The sequence below is a fragment of the Pseudophryne corroboree genome, chromosome 3, assembly GCF_028390025.1.
Source record: "Pseudophryne corroboree isolate aPseCor3 chromosome 3, aPseCor3.hap2, whole genome shotgun sequence".
Lineage (NCBI taxonomy): Eukaryota > Metazoa > Chordata > Amphibia > Anura > Myobatrachidae > Pseudophryne > Pseudophryne corroboree.
Window position 1 is genome coordinate 202,363,539 of NC_086446.1, and position 6,648 is coordinate 202,370,186.

Sequence of the window (6,648 nt, forward strand, 5' to 3'; positions counted from 1 at the left end):
TATTATGTAGTGTTAGGACTGCTATTATTAGAGAGTCCTTGGCATAGCTCAGCAGCTAAACATGTCTTTGCAAACACGTGTGACCAATTCTCTGAAATTCTATTACCAGATAGGTTCAGGTATGGTTACAGGTAATTTTTTATACACCTACACACAGGGCAGAATGCACTAACCTTCACCAGTACATCATGCCACACATTGCAGTGACTTTACATTGATACTAATCGCATATGCACTAACATACTAGCACAGTGGACAGCCCTCCCAATAAGAGCCATCCTTTGTTATCAGCAGATTTTTACCACATTTTTCCTTTAGTGCATACCACCCACATACATTAATTTCTCTCTTTATAGAAACCACCAGCTTCTTCCCATTGCTCTGTAAATCCTTGACCACAATCACAGAAAACTGGATGCAGCAGCATCAACACTCAGGAATATAATGAAAATCAAACACAGCTGTACATATATTTAAATGTAATAGTTGTCATCAGGGTACAAAGTATACAGTACAATCAAGTTCTCAACTTTTACTCCACTGAACAAACACCTCCGATGTGAGCACCCAGTTCCCACTTTTGGGACACCAGCGGCAGTTTGCTCTGACGTCACATAAGTGGCATTAATATTGCCATACTGAAGAACACCCAATAATATATAGTACTGAAAATAAAGCATTGATCTAGCAATGACAGTGAAATATATAGGGGTAGATGCAATAAAATTTACTGCACAGCTGCAGCTATTCAATTATTTGTCAATTTCCACGTGTGGTAAATCGGTGACAAACTCACATTAGTTTACAGCTCCAGGGTTAAATCCCTGGATTAAGTACACCCTTGGGGCTTATCTCATGGGGCAGCAAGCAGAAATTTAATAGCATAGGGCGGAGTGCCAACTATGCAGTAAGTGCCAAAGGTAACTGAATATGCCTCATCAAGTATAAAACCCATCTAGACAGATGAATGAAATGTAACATGATATATAAATATGTAGCAATAACCAAGCACTATTAATCTCAATTATATACAGAAGGGTAAGCGAAAAATATAATAAAAACCTCAATCTTAATAACTAATGACAGATAACAGAGAGGCACAAACACAAAAATGCACTGAAGCTTAAACTTTCATTTTGTTCATCTGTAGATACATATATAATCTGAGGAGCCATTGGTCTTTACTCTTTAGCAACATCTTATTTCTGTTCCCCCTTCTAGAGGAAGTTGGTATGTGATCATTACTCCTAAAGCAGAATGTAACTAAGGCATGTGGAAATGTGACAATATGATGGGCCACAGGTTGCTTACTGTCTCCAGAGAGGATGACTACACTATGGCCCTCATTCCGAGTTGTTCGCTCGCAAGGCGAATGTAGCAGAGTTACACACGCTAAGCCGCCGCCTACTGGGAGTGAATCTTAGCTTCTTAAAATTGCGACCGACGTACGCGCAATATTGCGATTACAAACGAGTTAGCAGTTTCTGAGTAGCTTCAGACTTACTCTGCCTGTGCGATCAGTTCAGTGCTTTTCGTTCCTGGCTGACGTCATAAACACACCCAGCGTTCGCCCAGGCACTCCCACCGTTTCTCCGGCCACTCCTGCGTTTTTCCCGGAAACGGTAGCGTTTTCAGCCACACGCCCCTGAAACGCCGTGCATCCGCCCAGTAACACCCATTTCCTGTCAATCACAATGCGAACGTCGGAGCGAAGAAAATGCCGTGAGTAAACTTACTTTCTTCATAGTAAAGTTACTTGGCGCAGTCGCAGTGCGAACATTGCGCATGCGCACTAAGAGAATTCTCACTGCGATGCGATGAAAATCTCCGAGCGAACAACTCGGAATGAGGGCCCATATGTATTGCTGATCTACGCACCTTCATGCAGATGATACACAGATGTTTCCTGATTCATCCTACACATGCATTCAATTGATTGGGTGCATATGCACATGCCCGTGAATATTCGCAGGCACGCTATTTGTGGAAAACCAGTCGCTGTTGCCGCAAATACTGTTTAAGATGAAAAAGGACACATCTGTGGGTCATCTGTATGACACCTCCACTGACTTGTGCACTATGATTAAATCAATAGACAAATAGGGTAGTTCCTTATTAGAAAGTCATAAGTTGCTTTGTGCAACCATCCACTTCCACATTAAACATTTTTATTTGTATCTGCAATATAGTCACATCTAATCATCCTACATATGTGTCCTTACTATCGTATAAGCCCCATTTGGAAAAGCATGCAAAATATGATTAAGCTCAATTTGTTTTGAATGGTCTTAAATGACGAAACGCGTTGGATAACATATTATTGGGATCCATAAAGAAAATGGAAAATTATTCACAGAAAAATTGAATTGTTTTTATGTATTCAATATTGTCTAGATGCTATAAGTTTTTAGTAACAAATTTAAAATAAATATATGTATATCTTGGAGAATAAGAAGACTGATACTATTATACTTGAATTGGTTTAAAAGGTTCTTTACCTCAATTTTTAGAAGGTCATAAACATTAGGCGCACCCCAAAGAAACATCATCATTTTATATGTATATATATATATACAGTACGGTATATCTCCACACTTCCGTGGAGAAAGATAGCACTCTCCAGACTTGGGTTTTTCAGCAAAGAAAGTCATTTAATTGCAAACTTGGTTCCATAATTCAGGTACAAGCAAAATGCACATAAACCAAAACAAGGGGCTCACCAACGTTTCGGTCCTATTGTTAGGACCTTTCTCAAGGTGTCTGCCAAACAGTCAATCCATCCAATGGAGGTAACAATAGTAGACAAATCAGGGAGGAACCAGGATCTGCTTACCTGCCTCCCAGGTCCCCAATTTATACCCATGTGCCTCCCTGATTTGTCTACTATTGTTACCTCCATTGGATGGATTGACTGTTTGGCAGACACCTTGAGAAAGGTCCTAACAATAGGACCGAAACGTTGGTGAGCCCCTTGTTTTGGTTTATGTGCATTTTGCTTGTACCTGAATTATGGAACCAAGTTTGCAATTAAATGACTTTCTTTGCTGAAAAACCCAAGTCTGGAGAGTGCTATCTTTCTCCACGGAAGTGTGGAGATATACCGTACTGTACCAATGAGTCTGATCCTATGATTGGATTAGACTTTGATTTGGCACCCCAGCCGCCGCCTGTGCTGAGTGAGAGTGTGGGACCCTCTGTTTGTATATATATATATATATATATATATATATATATATATATATATAGTTTAAATCTCCAAACAGCAGATCTCGTCTTTGAGCAATGACAGTAGTGGTTTGGTTCCTTCTGGTCAAATGTAGGTAAGAAAGGTGCCTTCTCTTGTTGAATATATATATATTGAGTATGTTTATGAAAGAGCAGCCTATGCTTGTATCAATTAATTACAAAATTAGACAAAACCATGCCGGGAACTCAAGCCCAAACAATAAACTTCTTTTTTTCATTGCTGCCACGGACAAGACAACAGAGTAAGTATTCAATGTATATAACATCTATAACTGTACATTTAAATCCAAACCAGTGACTACCAGGGTAACCCAGAAAGGGTTGAGTTTCCAGAATCAAAGCCCCCTGTTAGCTGCAAGATTAACTGTCAGGTGAATTGGGGCATAGTCAGAAACTCTACATCAGTGGTTCTGAACCTCGGTCCTCAGGTACCCCCCAACAGTTCATGTTTTCCAGGTCACCTAGCATTTGAACAGGTGTATTCATTACTCACTGACACATTTTAAAAGACCCACAGGTGGAGCAAATTATTTCACTTACAATCCTGTGAGGAGACCTGGAAAACATTAACTGTTGGGGGGGTACTTGAGGACCGCGATTGAGAACCACTGCTCTACATGACTTGTACTTCACATTCACACTCAATGGCACCAACCGTTTAGAGCACAGGTTCTCAAACTTGATCCTCAGGAAACGACACTGCATGTTTTTAATTTCTCCTCACAGAATCACAAGTGAAATAATTAGCTCCACCTGTAGACCTTGTAAAATGTGTCAATGAGTAATTAATACACCTGTTGAACTGCTTGGTTACCTGCAAAACATGCACTGTGTGCGGTCCTGAGGACCGAGTTTGAAAACCTTTAGTCTAGAGCACAGGTTCTCAAACTCTGTCCTCAGGACCCCACACAGTGCATGTTTTGCAGGTCTCCTCACAGAATCACAAGTGAAATAATTAATAGACCTTTTAAAATGTGTCACTGAGTAATTAATATACCTGTGCACCTGCTGGGTTACCTGCAAAACATGCACTGTGTAGGGTCCTGAGAACCGAGTTTGAGAACATGTGGTCTACAGATTAAAGCCAAAACTATTCTGGAAAGAGTATGGTGCAAGATCAAGAACCCAGAGTAGCAAGACAGATGAGGATTACAGAGACACCACACATAAATGAAGTCCAGTTCATTAATCAAATCTAAAAAGGAGTGGGTTGAAGTAACATGATGTTGCACATTGCCTCCATAGATCAAGTGCAATCAAATCCAATACATACAGAATGTCCAGAAAGAACCATTAAATCTCCTAATTTCTTAAGAAACTCACTACTATAGGAGGAAGTGGGGAGATATAGGCCACCAATATACATAAAAGATAAGAGTTTATGGAGGCTTAGATAAATGCATACTTATAGTGTTCATCTAAAACACCTCTCAGACAAAGTTAAAGAATCTACAGTACACACCAGAACTGATACTCTCTGGAATAAGTGGAATCAGTGGAGTGATTTGCTCAGGCCACTCATGGGTCACATAACGAATGTTGTGTCTCTCTAAAGGCAGACAATATCAATCTGGGACTGCTACAGCTAGTTCAGGACCAGGAGCTATCCCCTTCTTGTTCCAGGAGAGTATCTGACCCGGAGGTCTACGGACCCAGATATTATCAAAATATTATATATATATATATATATATATATATATATATAATTAATATGATCACTAGTGTATCAGGGACATCAAAGCTGATCACATATAGTGATCAAGCCCAGCAAGAACAGCAGACAATAAGAAAACAAATTGCAAAATCTCAAGGAGCAAATTAAAAACATGGAGAAATATCCAAAAGTACAGCAAGAGACAAGTAAATAATAATCTCAACAAGTACCCCCCCCCCCCACCCATAAAAAAACAACAACATTGGTCCCAACTCTCCTCTCTGTCTAGTGAATCTCAGCTTGGTTTACTTAACCCCAAAAATAACTATAAAACACCTTATACTACACAGTGCAGGGTTTGAGGTGTGATGGTACTGTATGCCTCACATTTGGCCATAGATTTGAATAACTTTCAGGCCCAATGCAAGAGTACAAACCCTGACACTATAAAAACCCTCAGAGTAAAAGCAGGCTTTACTCAAGCAAACAATATTAACGGACAGTAAAAGCAGGTGCCACATGTAAGGTCATCCAGAATAGTAGAAAAAAAAGAAGTGGTGTATATGGTGAAGGAAAACATTTTGTGACAATGATAGAGGATATTTAGACTTTCTCAGTGCACCAGGAGTCTGATTCAGATGTGGGTGGAGATGGCTATAACTGCTGCTTAGCTGGAAGTGGCAGAAATAGCACTTTTATGTTAATGTAGCAGGATCTGTCATGCCTTTAGTGATCTGAGCGGTGTCTTAAAAACATCAGCAGCATTGGATTATCTGCAACATCATCGGTTAGCAGCTTAACTCATGGGCTCATGGAAATTGGCCACCGCAGGTCCTACTAAGAGGCCAAGAAATATCTATCTTACAACAGAGATCCTGGCCTCATCCCTCCCTACAATGGCAGCAATACAACTCCATTTTAGGAAACTGAGGCCGTTACTGCCGTTGAGATGAGAGCAGACTGTCAATCACTGAAAGTCTGATGCTGATCTGCATGCTACATTTCAGACCTGTACTGTGCATACTATACTGCACATTGAGACTCAGCCTGCGCTGAGCATGTGAATTTGTGTCTTTATTGCAATGCAATGTGACAAAACTGCTGCACTGATTAAACTGAAATGCAAAACTTGTATCTATGTGTGCATCTGAGATTCCGTTGTCTTCAGCTTTTTTCATGCCAAGTTCCATTGTGGCTCATATACAGATCCAGACTCAGTCACACAGATATACAAGTGTCACATATCAATTTAATCAGTGAATTCTTGTGAAGTGGTCATGTTGCATCACACTGCGATTTAGACACATCCATCTGAAATATAAGCTCTGCTCAGCTCATTACACCAGGTGTTACATGGCGTAATAAGGCTATGTGTATGAGGTACTTAGGGACCAATTTATCACCATGATGTGGAGTGATATCGGCCAAACTCGCACTGTGATAATTGAGTACATCACATGGATGTATCAATTATCACATGCAGGGACAGAGCTTGCGAGAAAGCTCTGTCCCTGTGATGCCTATCCACAGCATCATATGAGTATTTTTCATTAAAAATACCCTGATGTCCTGCTGGGCACATGCCACCATCTGTCGCTATCGCTGCCTCCAGTATCCCCCTGTCCCCATTGCGACTACCCTCCACAAAAAGCACCCTCTCCAGATTCATACTTACCAGTCCCAGGAGCCGGTCCGCTGCTTTGCGCTGGATCCTGCTTCTGTGCTGTGACCCCCGGTGCTGTAAATTG